General features: G+C 41.2%; 2 pseudogenes; both read left to right on the top strand.

Moving 5' to 3' along the window:
- Positions 1-6,410: 6,410 nt before the first annotated feature.
- LOC148999590 (F-box/kelch-repeat protein At1g57790-like) lies at positions 6,411-7,037 on the top strand (annotated as a pseudogene).
- A 1,301-nt stretch (positions 7,038-8,338) lies between these two features.
- On the top strand, positions 8,339-11,071 carry LOC148999589 (tetraspanin-2-like; annotated as a pseudogene).
- Positions 11,072-14,875: the final 3,804 nt, after the last annotated feature.

Below are 14,875 nucleotides of genomic sequence, written 5' to 3'. Positions count from 1 at the left end.
AATCATCAAAAAGACCCCGTTTGTGGATGTGATCGCCAGGTATGAATTCCCCCACAACTCTAGGCTCCCGACCTTCTCCCTATTTGATGGGCGTGGAGACCCAGTGGCCAAATAAGGTATTATCAGCAAACTACAATGGTGGTCAGGAATTTTGACAAAATCTTTTGCAGAGTGTTCAAATCTTCACTAACGGGAGCAGCACAAAAGTGGTTCTCAAACCTACCCTCGGGAAGGATAGAAGATTTCAACGAATTTGCCCGAAAGTTCATCGGTCGGTTCCAAATTAGCATATAAACGAATTAGACTAAGGACACTATATTCACCGTGAAGTAATAAAATAATGAATCCATTCAGGATTATCTGCAGAGATTCAACAAGGCAACAATGGAGATTGAGAATCCTGAAGAATAGGTAGAAAAGACAGGTCTTTTTACAAGACTTTCCAACAAGTACCTTTTGGAGTTGTTGTTGCAGGATATGTTGACCACATAGGCCGAGCTAGTCCAGAGGTGCCAAAAACAAGTAGATGTCATAGAAATCCTTGATGCCCAACAAGGAGAAGAAAAGGTAGTCAATAAGGAGCAGAAGGTCCTTGAAAATGGGTAAGGTTATAAATAATGATTGAGGAAGCAGGGGACGATCCAATTGGAGGCCACATTCCCCTGACCAATCAGAGTATACACCCCTGAATACTCGACGGTCAGAGATTTTAATGCAGATCAAGGATTGAGACATACTAAGATGGCCTCCCAATATGGTATCCAAACCTGAGGAAAGAAATATGAATAAGTGTTGTCGATTTCACAAGGATTATGAGCATTACACTAATGATTGCAAACATTTGAAGGCAGATATTGAGAAGTTGAAACCTAGAGGCATCTGGCTAGCTATGTGAAGAGAAGAGAACACGATCGAGAAAGGAGAACAGCAAGAGAGAAAAGAAGAGAGCAGTTGGGTAGCAGCGACCGTAGACCCTAGACCTTCAATACAAAGAAAGGAAAGTGTTTGTGAAATTAAAAATAACCGCAAACGCATGATATCGTGTAGCTAACGGGTCGATCTCAAGGAGATATGCCACTTTAGAATTAACCTATTAATGATAATACAAGAGTGCAATGATTCAAAGATTTTAATTAATTAATTAAAATTAAAGGAGCGGTTCTAATCCATACATCTAATGCAATCGAATTGAGACGAAAAATAAAGCAAACATAACCAATGCATAATTAATAAAAGGTAGAAAAAAATGCGAACAATAAATAAATAAAAATAAAAGGGAAGTGATCCGAGTGTCAGCTCTGGATCTAAGGAGTATAATTATAATGACTTTGACTGTGGACCCTTTACCGTAGCTTACAGTCCACTGATCGGGGGAACGGATATATAAGGATAAAATTGCAGAAAGAAAATAATCAAAGCAATAAAAGGAAAAGGGAAACCTTAACCAAAGAGAGGCACGACTATAGGCATATCTGATCAAGGACCCAGGGGAAGGGAGAACAATAACTAAATGTAGAAAGTAAATAATAAAACAATATAAAAGGAAAAAGGAAACCTAAACCAAAGAGAGGCACGACTGTAGGTATCTCTAATCAAGGATCCAGGAGAAGGGAGAACAATAAATAAATGCTGAAAGTAAATCCTAAATTAAGAAATATTGAGGGGTAGATAGAAGTGGGAATGGAGGGAGGAGAGAAGATTGTTACTTACTTGCATCTTTAAACTTTAAATAACAAAAAAGAATTGAACAAACGATTCGAATCTCAACCAACCCTAACAACCAGATCTAGATCTGCAATGGCTAGACCTAGAGAAAAACAAATCTTGAAACTTGAAACTTGAGCTTGAACTTGGAATTGCATTACATTACATAGAAAAATTAAACATAAACATTCAATTTAGAAATTAGAATCTCACAAAAGCAAACAAAGAAAACTAGAGAAAGCCTAAATAAATTGAAGAGAAAAGAAAATGTGCTATTCCTAAGCTCTAAAACACGTTCTCCCTTGATGGAGTATGCTACCTTTTTATAGAGTTTACATGGGATATGAATCTTGACAGAATTTGAACTCGGAGTTCCTATCTGACTCAACCAATTAGGTTTTTGGCGTATTGATCGTATTGGCTTAGAGAGATCAAATGCACAATTCCACCGTTGAATTTGAGGATCCAGAAGTCATGAAGCTCTCCTCCAAAAATCAGCTAGATCAGACAACGGATGAACATTCGATGAAGGGCTTGCTCAAAATTGAACAGAGACATTCAAAAACGGAATTTTTCCCTATTCCTTCTCTGAATATAATTCTTTTTCATTTTTTTCTTTCTTTGATCAAATCCCAAATAGGAAATAAGATATTAAAGTATGCAATGACTCTTTTCTCCATTAGAACTCTCTCAATAATATCTCTGTAGATTTGATTGATAATTTATAATCTCAGCCGTAGATCAAAATTTTCTTCATCTCTAAAATATTTTAGAGTTGGCCCATAATCACATTTATAGCTCATCATGCTCCAGATCAGGCCCATTTTCGCATTTGAGAATTTGAACGGACCTCTTTGACGTATAAAATTGCATGATTCATACAAAAAACTCTAAATATTTGATTAAATCTTGAAAAGTCCTAAAATATGCAAAAACAACATAAAATACAAGGTAGCTCTACTCTAAGTGTGTAAAATGCATGCTTTATGCCCTAAGATTTCACACATAAATGTGCTCATCAGAAAGGAAATGGTCGGGGCTAGCCGATCTCTAATCCTCACGATACTTGGAGGATCAAAGCCCAAATCCTTTAGAAAGTTGAAGGCAAAGTCAAAATTCGTGGGATCGAGAGAAGCAATCAAGAAAATAAAGAGGCCAAGCTCACAAAGAAGCCATCGCATTTACTGAAGAAGATAAAGAGGAATTTGTACCCCCACCCCACAATGAAGCGATCATGATAATAGTCGAAATCGGTCGTTGGGAAGTTCATTGGGTATTGGTGGATATAGGTTTCTCTGTGGATCTCCTATCCTTTGAAGCTTATCAAAAATTAAAGATGGAGGATGACTTGATGGAGCCGAGCTCAACACATTTGTATGGTTTTGCAAGGTCCTCAATGGTGGCAGAAGGAACAATGCAAGTAGATCTAACCATTGGGACCTACCCGAATGAGGCCACCATATGGGTGAATTTCCTGATTGTACAAGAGTTATTAGTGAACAATGTCATCATCGGGAGGCCATCCTTAACCAAATTAGGAGTAATTGTCTCAACTAGACATATTGTGAAATCCTTCACAAACCCTAATCCAAAATTTTATGTTGTAGGTTCGAATACCCGAAGTCAAGGAAGAAGACAGCTATGGACCCTCTCATTTGAACCCATTAGGTCTGACCTAGAACCAATGGAGGTTGATAATGAAGATCCTATTATAGAAACCCTTAATGACTTTGATAGAAGATGTAGCTTGAATGAAGATGGCTTATGAGATGAACTTTGGATACAGTGTATTCTATACAATCAGGTAAGACCTCATAAGTTGGAAGATGACCCAAGTGGAGCTTGTGGCTTTAGAAGATCAAAATTCAGCATTTGACCAAGAGGCACCTATTTAAGGTCTCCAAAACCTAATTTTGCATTATTTTAATATTCTAGACTACTAGGGATGGCTGCAACATTAGAAAAAGACCTTGATTTGCGGAGAGATTCGTAGAGACTTGGTTGACCATTGAACTCTAGAGAAGGTTAGATTTTACTATCAAGTGGTGGAAGTAATTCATGTTTTTGTGGCAAGTTAGCAAACCCTTAACAGGGCCAAGTTTGGAGGTACTAAAACGCAATTCATTAAAGGTCCCAAGTAAATGGGTTGTTTAATGCATGTTAAACTCTTTATAAATTATATATGTTTTAAATTTTTTTGGAAAAACTTCAAATAAATTATTTACAAAAGGATGGTTATGGTTCATGAATTCTGAAGAAAATATTTCAACCCAAAAAAAAAAAAGGATTCTAAAAAAAAACTGATCGAACTTTCAAAAATATCCTTATAATGCATCTTGTCTTTCGGATTTATCTTCATCAAATTTATTCAAAAGAGTTGAGATAAGTGTTTTTTTTGCTAAAAGGTTATTTTATTAAATGGAAAATGAAAAAAAAAAAATCAGCAAAAAAATTACAATTGCGGAGCACGATCTTTGCTTTCTACCTCACACCCCTAATATTCCAAAAGAAAATAGGTCTCAAAAACTTAAAGATAAGAAAACCCCTTTCCTGTAAGAGAACAGATTTGGTTCCCCGTCCCCAAGAGTTGATCATTTCCCTTCCTTCCTCTAGACCCCAAAACATTGAACGAAGTTACTTCTTTTCCCTTCACCCACCAAGTTGCAATGTTCTTTTTCCTCCTGTGGTTAATCCCATAGTTTGTATCAGAACATCGTGGCTTTACCACAACACCCGATTGAACCTTTGGATCAACCCCTGAATCATGAATCATTTTATTAATGGCCAACTCACCCTCCACGTGTAGATGAGCCTCAATGTGGGCGCCCTCAATTGAGTGCATGGTAGACTCCAAGTTCTCCCCATCAACCGAATTTTGAGAGTTTTCCTCTCGTGCAAATTGCTTTGCGTGGACCCCCTCTTTTGGCAATGTGTTAACCACTCTATCATTTTCAAAAAATCTAAAATTCTAGAGTCCACTTTATTATCCATCTCTTCTCATGAATTAGAGTCCATAACAATTAATTACCTTAAAAACAAAACTAAATTACCCCCTTGGGGAGAATTAGAGTTTCTGCACAAGATAAACTCTAACTCTGCTTATCCTGAAGAGTGTGGGCTCGCTCAGTAGGCAACAACTTATCTACCTCTGCACTTTCCACATTATTCAGAATTTGATTCACTTGAATCTCTGTTTTGTCAACAAACTTTTCTTCGTGGGAAAGAATTGCTATTCATGGAAGATTTCTAAATCCTCGGTTTAACCGTTGAAAATTTGAAATTCCTCTGCGTTCCCTTTTCCCTTTCTGTTGCCCAGCATGAGGTTACTTACACAGTTACACTACAGCGAGGAGTAGCCCAATATCGTAATTTTGCGGCATAACTGAATAGCCTATCGAGAGGGTATGAGACCCAACGGAACACGGGGGAGTGAAATAAGGAACTGAGTTAACTTAAAATTCAGTTTAAACCTGAACTCCTTGTTGGATTTTTGTTTTAAAATAAAATAAAAAAATAATATAATATAATATAATAATATAATATATTATTTAGATAAGTTTCCAAACATTAAAATGTTTTCTTCCTATTTTTATTTTAGTATTCTTGTTTAATTCTTACTTTATAAGACTCTTGTGAATGTATAGATTCCAATCAAAAGGGATTGACAATTCGGCATATATATTAGGTAATTTAATTTACCATATATGTTTAATCCCACATCGGATGGAGCTAAAGATTATATGGTTTATATATGCATATGTAGCTCCTAAGTGGGGTGTATGCCGGGTAGAGAGCTAAGTGTGGATCACGCGCATACACCGAGCTGGACCGAGTCGGGCCTGGTTGACCCTAGTCTAACCAGGCCATGGGTCATTAAATGTCATATGATCGGACTTGGGACTAGACCTGTAAATGGACTGTCGAAACCCCTCGAAATCATCGAAACCAGGCATGTAAGGGTATGTCTTCTCTGAAGGGCATTGGAGCCTTTGAAATTCACTCTGATTTGGGACAAAAAAACACGAAATCATATCTGAGGAAAAATAGTACATCTCAACTCATTACATTCCTTGATTCTGTTATTGGTCTGTCAAATTCTGTGCCTCTGGTGCTCAGTTAGTCTCTGCTTAACCTCTGTTACTCTCATCTCAGCAAGTTCACGTCAAGCATTGAAAGTGATATATGGCAACAGGGAAGCCCAAGTCTATGGAAATAAAAAAGAGGAGTAGGGCTTTATGTTTGAAACGCAAGGAGGAGGAGGAGAAACCTTGGTCTGATCTTCCAGCAGAGATTTTAGAGTGCATCATGTCAAAGCTCTATTTGAATGATATAAAAAGTTTCAATGCAGTTTGCAAGCAATGGAGTTCCGTAGAGTTTCCCTCAAATCAACTACTTACAAGATACTCTAGCTGGCATCATCGGAGTTTTCATCATTAAATCCCATGGTTAATGGCTTCAAATTGGGATAACTATATGACTTCACCATCTATGCTCGTGGAATCATCTTATTATTCTTCCAAATACAAGATGAAAACCCATCTCATCGAAATTGAAGGCACTGAAGGAGAGATGTCCTCGGCCTGTAGTCAGTTCGGTTGACACTTCTCGCTTACTTCTGGTTCTGTCTCGGTTCGGGTTGCACTTCATCCTTTATTTACTGTCCCTTTCTCCACCGGAGATTCAGATTAGCCTGAATTCCCCTTTGGTGCGATTTTTCAGCACCACCCACTTCTCCTGATTGTGTGTTCTTTGTATTGTATTATAATAATGGCAAAGTTAATATCAGTATATGACACCTTGGAGACATGGTTTGGTCTTCAAACAGTTTCTCTAGTAGGTTTCCACCGATTAAAGATGTAGTTTACATGAAGGGGAAGTTATATTGCTCCACTCTACGAGGTGGATTGGCTATCTTTGATGTTGCTCAACAATCATGGACTGTTTTCCCAGAAGCAATGGCCATATTGAAAGTTCCAAGCTCTATCGATCAAAGTTTTATGGTGGGGGATGGGAATGATGGGGAGCTCTACCTTTGTCTAATGGGCAATTTGGGTCGGTGGGCTTTGGTTCACAAGCTAGACAAATCTGAGATGAAGTGGGTCAGGGTTGAAGACTTCGCAGCTAAATCATTCTTTATTAGCTGTTGTGGCACATCCTTTCTGATTTCGATGAGCGAAAGAGCAAAAACAATGATGAATAGGATTTATTATTGTCTACCCAATGAAGTACCAAAATTCTACTCTTTCCACGCAAGGAAAAGTTACGAATATTCTAGTCATTTTGGTGATCTCCCTGTCAACAGGAACTATTTTTGGATTCAACCTCCATTTTAGTAACGAAGAATGCAAGAATTGAGAGATCACTGAAATCTATGTGTAAAGCTGAGTTTGTATGATAACGAGTCTATAAGGAACGACATGTCTCATTCTTTGTAATTTTTTTTTTGTAATTTTTTTTTGTTTCAAAGATAGAGCTCTCAATAATAATATGAATTTCCAGATCACTAGTTTGTAAGTTTGAATGCTGTTTGACCAATTTATGAGGACGTTTATGGCTAACCTGGTGCATTGGGCATCATCCAATATTTTTTTGTTTCGCAAACAAGCTGGTTGTTTACTTAGTTAAGCACTTGTTGGGAAGCTTTCTGTAGAGTTTTCAAAATCAGAGGAACTCCCGACAGCCAATCTAAGGCAGGGGACTCCAAATCCATCTTGACATGATAAATCATATTGAACTCTTGCATTTTAAATGCAAACATAAATTAGGCATAAGTTTTCCTGTCATTATTTTTCATTTGTCAAACAAGTTTCTCTTTTTAAGTTGGAACATCCATGGATGCTTATGTTTGCAGAACTATTTGAACTTATCTGGTATATTCACTGTGGTACAGTGCACTGGTTTTCACCATAGGATTCTCATTGTAATGTAGTTTGAATTAGTTTGTTATTGGGAGAAAGCAATCTAGCAGAACTAAGGTTATGGTGAGATCACTGCATTGTCACCTGGTCTTGATTATGAGTTAGAAATGACCTCCCCCCCCCCCTTTTTCTCTCTCATAAAGGCTGCCCGTTTCCTATTGTTTTTGAGATTTCCAATTTGATGGTTTTCTCCTAAGCCTGGGGCTCAGCATATTTGAGGTCCTGTCAGTTCTTTGCCTAGACTGATTGTTGGGAAGAAGTTTCTTTCATGAACTGAGAAGTGTATTCTGGTAATCAAACCATGATTTTGTATAGTCTGGAATCAACACTAGGAATTTCAGAGGACAATATATCCATTGGATGGCTCTGCTAGTCAACTTCATCTGGCAAAGTAGAAGCTCTGGCTGCTAGTTCTTTCTGTTTATCCTTGATTTTGAATGGAGAATGTGATGCTCATGTGGACATGGTAAACTCACCTATGGGGAGGCGGCCTCTGGAGGAGCAAAAACTTTGTCTTCAATCCCAAAGGGGTCTCAGTGTCAGGAGAACCCCCCCATCACTAGCATTCACTGAGGTAGACTCAAGATTTGGCTCCAAGGAAGAGGGAGGGGCAAGCTCAGAAGAGAGGGGAGGGGAGGAGGAACAAAGGACAATGTCGATGTTAACCATAACGGATATGGGACCCACTACGTGGCACTAAACAGTGATGAAAAACTATGAGAGGTGGCGGAAGGACGGCAAAATACAAGAAAGAAAATTCTGAGCCCAATGTATAGCTCAATGTTGCAGTTTCATTTGGTAGAGTTTCTGCTACTGTGCCTGCAGTTGTCGTAGCTACAGAAACATTGTCATGATTTTGTGTGCAGCTGTCAAAGGCTGATATGATGAAGGTATCTGATGCAGTTGCCCTGTTTTTTAGGTATGATTGTTAGGGACCTCATGTCCCTGAGCTGCATTATCAAATTGAAAGTAGAACTAACCTCTTTTTGGTTTTCCTCTTGTTAAATTTTGGTTTTCTTTCATTGAGAAATCATCTCTACTCATCAAGCAAATGGTTTGGTTGGTTTTTCCTCATTCATCCCTTGTTTCTGTTTTTGGTTTGTTCATAGAAAGAAGCAAAAGTGAATCAAATATAGCCAAAGATATCAGTTAGCATTTCAAGGCTACTGCAGCAATTAACCTATAAAAACTTCCAGTCTGATTTATTGATGGCCTTGATGTGTAAAATATAACATCTTGATAATTGGATTTGGGTGAATCCTTTCTTTTCCCCCTGGATGCAATGAATGAAGTTTCATTTTTTTGAAAACTGAATTGTAAGTATAGCAGATTCCCTGTCAGAACCCTTGCTCATCCTATGAATAGTTCTGAAAATTGTTCATGATATACATAAAAATTAGCCGTACACAACTCGAATTTAATTAAAATTGCTGAAACCAGATGTGGAAGCAGTAGCAAATACTGTGCAAACAGTCTTGAATCAGTTTCTTGGAGTTATTTCTTAGGATTAATGTGATTTTTAACTTCTTTTGAAAAGTAAATGCCTAATTTCATGCCTTCACCATTTCTTTTTTCAGGTTATTGCAAGTCCTTTTGGAGGCCTTGTTTAGGTAAACAAGGCATTGATCAGTCAAGAAATATATCATATAGTTATGATCTTTTTTTCTTCTCTGAGACACACACTAAAAATATCACGTACAAAGTACATGCCCAAAATACAATTGGTACTAGCCTTGTAATGTCACAGCCTTGTATCGTTCTTTTTTTCTTTGAAAAGGACTCTGTTTCCCTTGTCATCTTGCTGGCTCATTTTTCCCATATATCTGTTTCAGGATGATGTGCCTAAAGATGGTATGCTCTCATATAGCGGTGACAGTGAATTTGGAGAAAATACCACTAAAGAAGAATGAAGATTTCAAGTCCAGTTCATAGCTCCATGTGGCAGTTTCCTTTGGCAGAACTGCTATTGCTTTATCATTAATTGCCGCAGCCACAGCACATTGTCATGATTTGGCGATCAGATTACAAAGCCTTGCACACTGAAGGTGTCTGCTACGACCTTGAATATGTCATTGGCTCTGATGTTAAGTGATGATTGTTAGGAACCTCATGTAACTTATCTGCAGCATCAAATGGATGAAAGGAATTGATCTCTGTTGTGGGTCTTCTTTTAAAAAAAGTTTGGAACAAGTAATGCTGGTGGTCTTCATTGCACAAACATCCAAAAATATTTCTTGGGGCATCAGTCGTGAGTCTCGTGACATTGTTTATCCATTCTATTGTCTTTTTCCCTTGTAGGTGCACTTGAAGATGAAGAACCATATTACCAAGACGGTATTCAAACATAAAGAGTGAGGCCCTTTCTGTTTCTCATCCCTATCTCAGTTGTTCACTTCCCTTCCCTTCCTTTTAACCTTAAATATGCCAAGTGTGAATGAAAGACGGCGTCTCACTCCATAGAAGCACTGTTAATGTTAATTCTGGATTACCATTATGACTTAGCTAAGGATCACTTGCATGAGTAAGAAGTCTAGCTCTAGCATTACTGTCTGGCATTTCAGTGAGGTGAAAATGTAAGATACATTTTAGAGCAAATTGCATTGGCACCCCAAAATGGAGACTTTAAAACACTGACACCCCACTTTATGTTTAAAAAACACAGACACCCCATTCATTAAACACACTAGTCCATTCAGTTAGTGAAACCATTAATTTGTTGTTTATTCTTTTTTAATTCCAAAAATACCCTCATTCCCTTCGTCATCGCCTTCGTCGTCACCAGACCTGACGGTTCTTACTCCGTCCCTGGCCGTAATTACAAGGAGTATAATCTCTATGGCTTCTCTTCTTGGCTTCAAGATCACGTCACCAACTCTGAAAATTGGCCCAAGATCAGAACTTGTCTCTCCCAATCTGATGTCTGCTCCAAGCGCTCCCAGGGCTTCATCACCGCAAATCAATTCTTCATGGCTCACATCACCTCTCTTTAGGCAATTTTTAATTTCCTCTCAAAATTCCCATTACCCACTTCTTAATCTTCTTTCTTACTTTGTCATCTAGTGTTGTTGATTTTGTTATTTTGATGATTTTACAGTCAAGATGTTGCAAGCCTCCAACGGTGTGCGGCTATGGTTATGTGAACTCAACTATGTGGAAAAACCCGACTGCAGATGCTGACTGCTATGTCTGGAACAATGATCAATCTCAGCTCATGCTACAGTTGCAACGCCTGTAAAGGAGGACTGTTGGGGAATCTGAGGCAGAAATGGAGAAGGGCTAACATCATCTTCATCATCACAGTCGTAGCTCTGATTTGGGTTTGCCTAATCGGTTGCAGTGCCTTCAAGAACGCCCAAACAGAAGACCTCTTTCGACGATACAAACAGGTGGGCTTAGGATTTCCCTTTTTCTCCCTTTTGAGATTAATACCCAAGTGGCAGGACTTCTGAAAATCTTCAAGATTCACAAAAGGAGCGGAGTTACCAGAGCAATTTGAAAGAGAGAGAAATCCTTCGATTTCTTCAAAAAGCTTCTCGTCGCATGGAATGGCGAGAGGTCCTTGGTTGTTGAAGCCGTACTCTTCTTCCGCTTGCACCAGAAGTTTCTTGAACACCGGATGGTTCGAGATAGGTTGTTCTCCCACGAACCTTCTACAACTCGAACCGACGCCCCGCAACGTTTCTCGAGGGGATATTCCGCCACCCGATCTCATCACGCCAATGCCACTTTTTGTCGCCATTGCCGCAGCATCTGTCATAACCTCACATCGACTCTCCGCTTCGTCGCTGCTTCCTCTCCGGCGGCTAAGCTACCTATGCTCGTCTTGTCACCTGCTCTAATAGCCTGCTTCTTCCACTAATTTTTAGGCCTTTTATTTTCTTCTTTCATTTCTCACTTGGATTCATTTCGATTCGATGAAACAAAGCGGAGATTATTGTGAATTTCGTGTGTGTTGACAATCGATTCGATGAAAGAAAACGGAACTGAAACCCTAGTTCGACCGAAGATCTTCCCGTAAGAGGTACTTTAGTTCGCGCTTGTATCGAAATTGTTTTTCTTAGCATGCGATCGTCTGTGCTTTCATCAATGTTGTTGGAAATTTTACTCTCTTCATTGGTGTGTTTCTATCTCCAGTGTTATCCACCGACTAGAGTTATGGTGAAAGTCTACCGGAGGTGAAGGTGCGGTGCGGGATCCGGTGTGGAAGGAATAGATGGGTAGGGCATTTTGGAATTAGGAAAAATGACGTGACTTAATGGTTTTACTAACGATGGACTAGTGTGTTTAATGATGGGGTTCGTGTTTTAAAACATAAAGTGGGGTGTCGTGTTAAAGCCATCATTTGGGGTGCCGGTGCAATATGGGGGGGGGGAACCCCCCGGGGGGGCGCCGCCCCGGGGCCCCCCCCCCCCCCCCCCCCCGGCGCGCCGGGGGGGCGGGGCCCCCCCCCCCCCCCCCGCCCCCCCCCCCCCCCCGCCCCCCCCCCGCAAAAAAGAAGTCTAAGCTATGGTGCCGGCAACATAGAAAACTTGTTGCTACTCCCAAGTCTTGTCTCTTAAAAGGAGTGCCAAGACAATAATGGTTCTTAAACTATCAATTTGGTTGGAGCGGATGGGGCACTGTTACCTCTCCAAAACTCCCACTCTATCAGGATTGTCATATTAGCTGATCACACCGGGATTGTTGGAGCTGCAAGGCCACAACTGCCATAAGCAGCAAAAAAGCACCGAAGAGTATAGAAACCCAGTAAGAAGTTATATGCTTATGTCTTCACTGTTTAGCAACGATTAAACGGTGCAAAAAAAAAAAAAAGGTAATTATATTCCAACAGTCTCTTGAAAAGCGTGGGGAAGAAACAGTGTTTAGCAGCACTTCTTAAACCATGATAAAACGTAAACTTCAGCTTCTTTCAGTTCCCACTTCTCAGTTCTCGGTCTTCCCATCTCAGAGATAAACTTCTAGTGGAAGAGAAAAGTCTGCTAGTCATATGCAACTCTCGTCTCTATCTCTCTCCCTCCTTTTCCTCTTCTCCCCCCCCCCCCCCCCCCCCAAAAATCTTCACCCCCTGCAATTCCTTTTCCCCCCCCTTCTTCCCCTTCTTCTCCCCCCTCCCTCCCCCGCCCCCCCCCCCCCCCTTTTTTTTTCCCCCCCCCTCCCCCCCCCCCCCCCCCCCCCCCCCCCCTCCTCTTCCCCTGTGCCCCCTTTTTTGGCGGTCGTTTTTTTTTATGAATCTCTCTGTGTTTATCAGAGTTTTATTATATTTAACTTCTATTTTCTACTAATTTGGTTTCTCTACCCCTCCCGTCGGTCCCTGGGCTTGGTTTGGGCCCTGCGTTCCTCTCTTTGTGTTCGCGTTGATCTGTAGTGGAGAAAACGACAAGTACTCCCCTTTGGCCCCGATCCGCTGTCATCTCATATGCTTTGTCGAGCTGGTTGGTTGCGTGTGCCCCGTTTATCCCCTGTGGGGGGGGGTCTCCCGATCTCCGTGGTTGCCCTGTTTCTCTGCCTTGCAATAGCCGATATTCACTCTCGGTGCTGGCGTGCCGTGCTTGCTTCGGGCTGCCGTCATTATCTCCGATATACTAGTCCCACCGTGGACTTGCTCATCTCGGGCGCCGCCCTCGGCTCGGTGCCTCCGGGTGCTGTGGGGTGGGTTTGTCCTATTGGTACCTTTAGATATCGTAAGCGCTTTAGGGCCCCCTGCTCATCGGTTGGTGAGCTTTGCACAACTTGTTGATGCTAAGGAGAGATCCGGCGAGTGAGGTAATTATTGGCGCCAACGACTCGATTCAGGATCTCCGGTTTACCCCGGTCTTGGTGAGGGTGGATTGGTTGCCATTGGTGTCGAGGGCTTAGCATCGGTCATCCCCCTTGAGAGAAGATTGCTAATGTATCTTTGTTGTGAAAGAGAGCCCATTAGTCGGATGCTCAACTCCAGAAAATCGGCAACCAATCCTTTAGGCAAATTCGCGCGGAGAGTCTAGCAATCAATGCTTGTGGTACGGCCAGTAAGATATCATCACATAACCAGATGTGAGAGGGCCGTGATCCCGCTAACACGGATCTTTTTGGATCCATGAAACCCATTGTGGTGGTGCTGTCTTTCCAGCCGGGGCTTGTTTCCCCTGCTTGGTTTACACCGTCTTGATCCATTCCTCGGTTGCTCTTTCATCCTCATCTGGTCCCTGTGAGCTTTTAACATCCTTGGCAATATGCCATCCTGATCCGGGGATCCATAGTGGTAGTTTTACTCCGCTAGTCTCACCATAGTCAAGCCCTATTCTTGAGTAAATCCTTTTGCCACTGCGGGCCTTATAACGTTCACGACCCTCGTTTTCTTTTATTCAATACCATTTGCAACCCACAACTGACCATCAGGCGTGGAGGAGTCAAACCCGTATGATTGCAAGTAGAGCTTAAACTCAGCATCCTAGCATCCCACTCTTGATACTTGACGCTTGTGAATAACTGGGCTCCAGTAGAGGCCCGCACCATTGCTGGAGGATGTTTGGTAGCAACATTTGCCCTTTTTCGTGCCATCTCGGCGTCCCATGGGTGACTTGAGGATCCATGGTGCGACATCCGGCCCTCTCTCCGGAGCCTGTCTTCGTCTGGGCCTTTTGACATCCCTTTGCCTTGCCTTATTACATGACTTGAGATTTATCAAATCCAGTTCTTGGGCCTGTCATCCCTTTCCATGCCTTATTACTGACTTGTAGAATTATCAAATCCAGTTCTGTACATTACAATTAGATGTCCTGGTTATTGCATCTTTCGCCCCATTTGTGTGTGTTTCTCTCCCCTGCCTTACTTCATCTTGCCTGGGTGCTTCCCTGACTCGGCTGTTAGCCTTGGTGTGATCCGAAGATGGGAGGTGGAAATCCGGTCTCTGGCATCTTTGAGGGTATTCATCTCTGCCACTCTTTCTTTTCCATACCTTGTTGGCTTCCCCTCGCCTCTCTTTTGTTTTGCCTCCCACCGCCTTTGTTCCTTGTGCTTCCATCGTCTTTTTCCAGCTCATCCTTCTCCCTGCTTTGTCCACCTCTCTTTTTCTGTTTCTTCACCCTTCCATTTTGTGTGAGTGTGGGCGTCTCCTCCGGCTGTTTTTACTCATTCCCCCCCATCTTTGGATTTTATGCGATTTTCCACTTAAAATTTTTAGTCTGCTCGTTTATTACGTACATCCAGTATATCGGTATAGTCATCTACGCATGTATATCTATACCTTCTCTTGGAAACCCGGTCCCCTCGTA

This window comes from Hakea prostrata, chromosome 11 (genome assembly GCF_041222555.1).
Source record: "Hakea prostrata isolate BN-2017 chromosome 11, UWA_Hpros_2, whole genome shotgun sequence".
Classification (NCBI taxonomy): domain Eukaryota; kingdom Viridiplantae; phylum Streptophyta; class Magnoliopsida; order Proteales; family Proteaceae; genus Hakea; species Hakea prostrata.
Note: the sequence above shows the minus strand (reverse complement) of the source record. Positions and strands in the feature narration are given on the sequence as shown.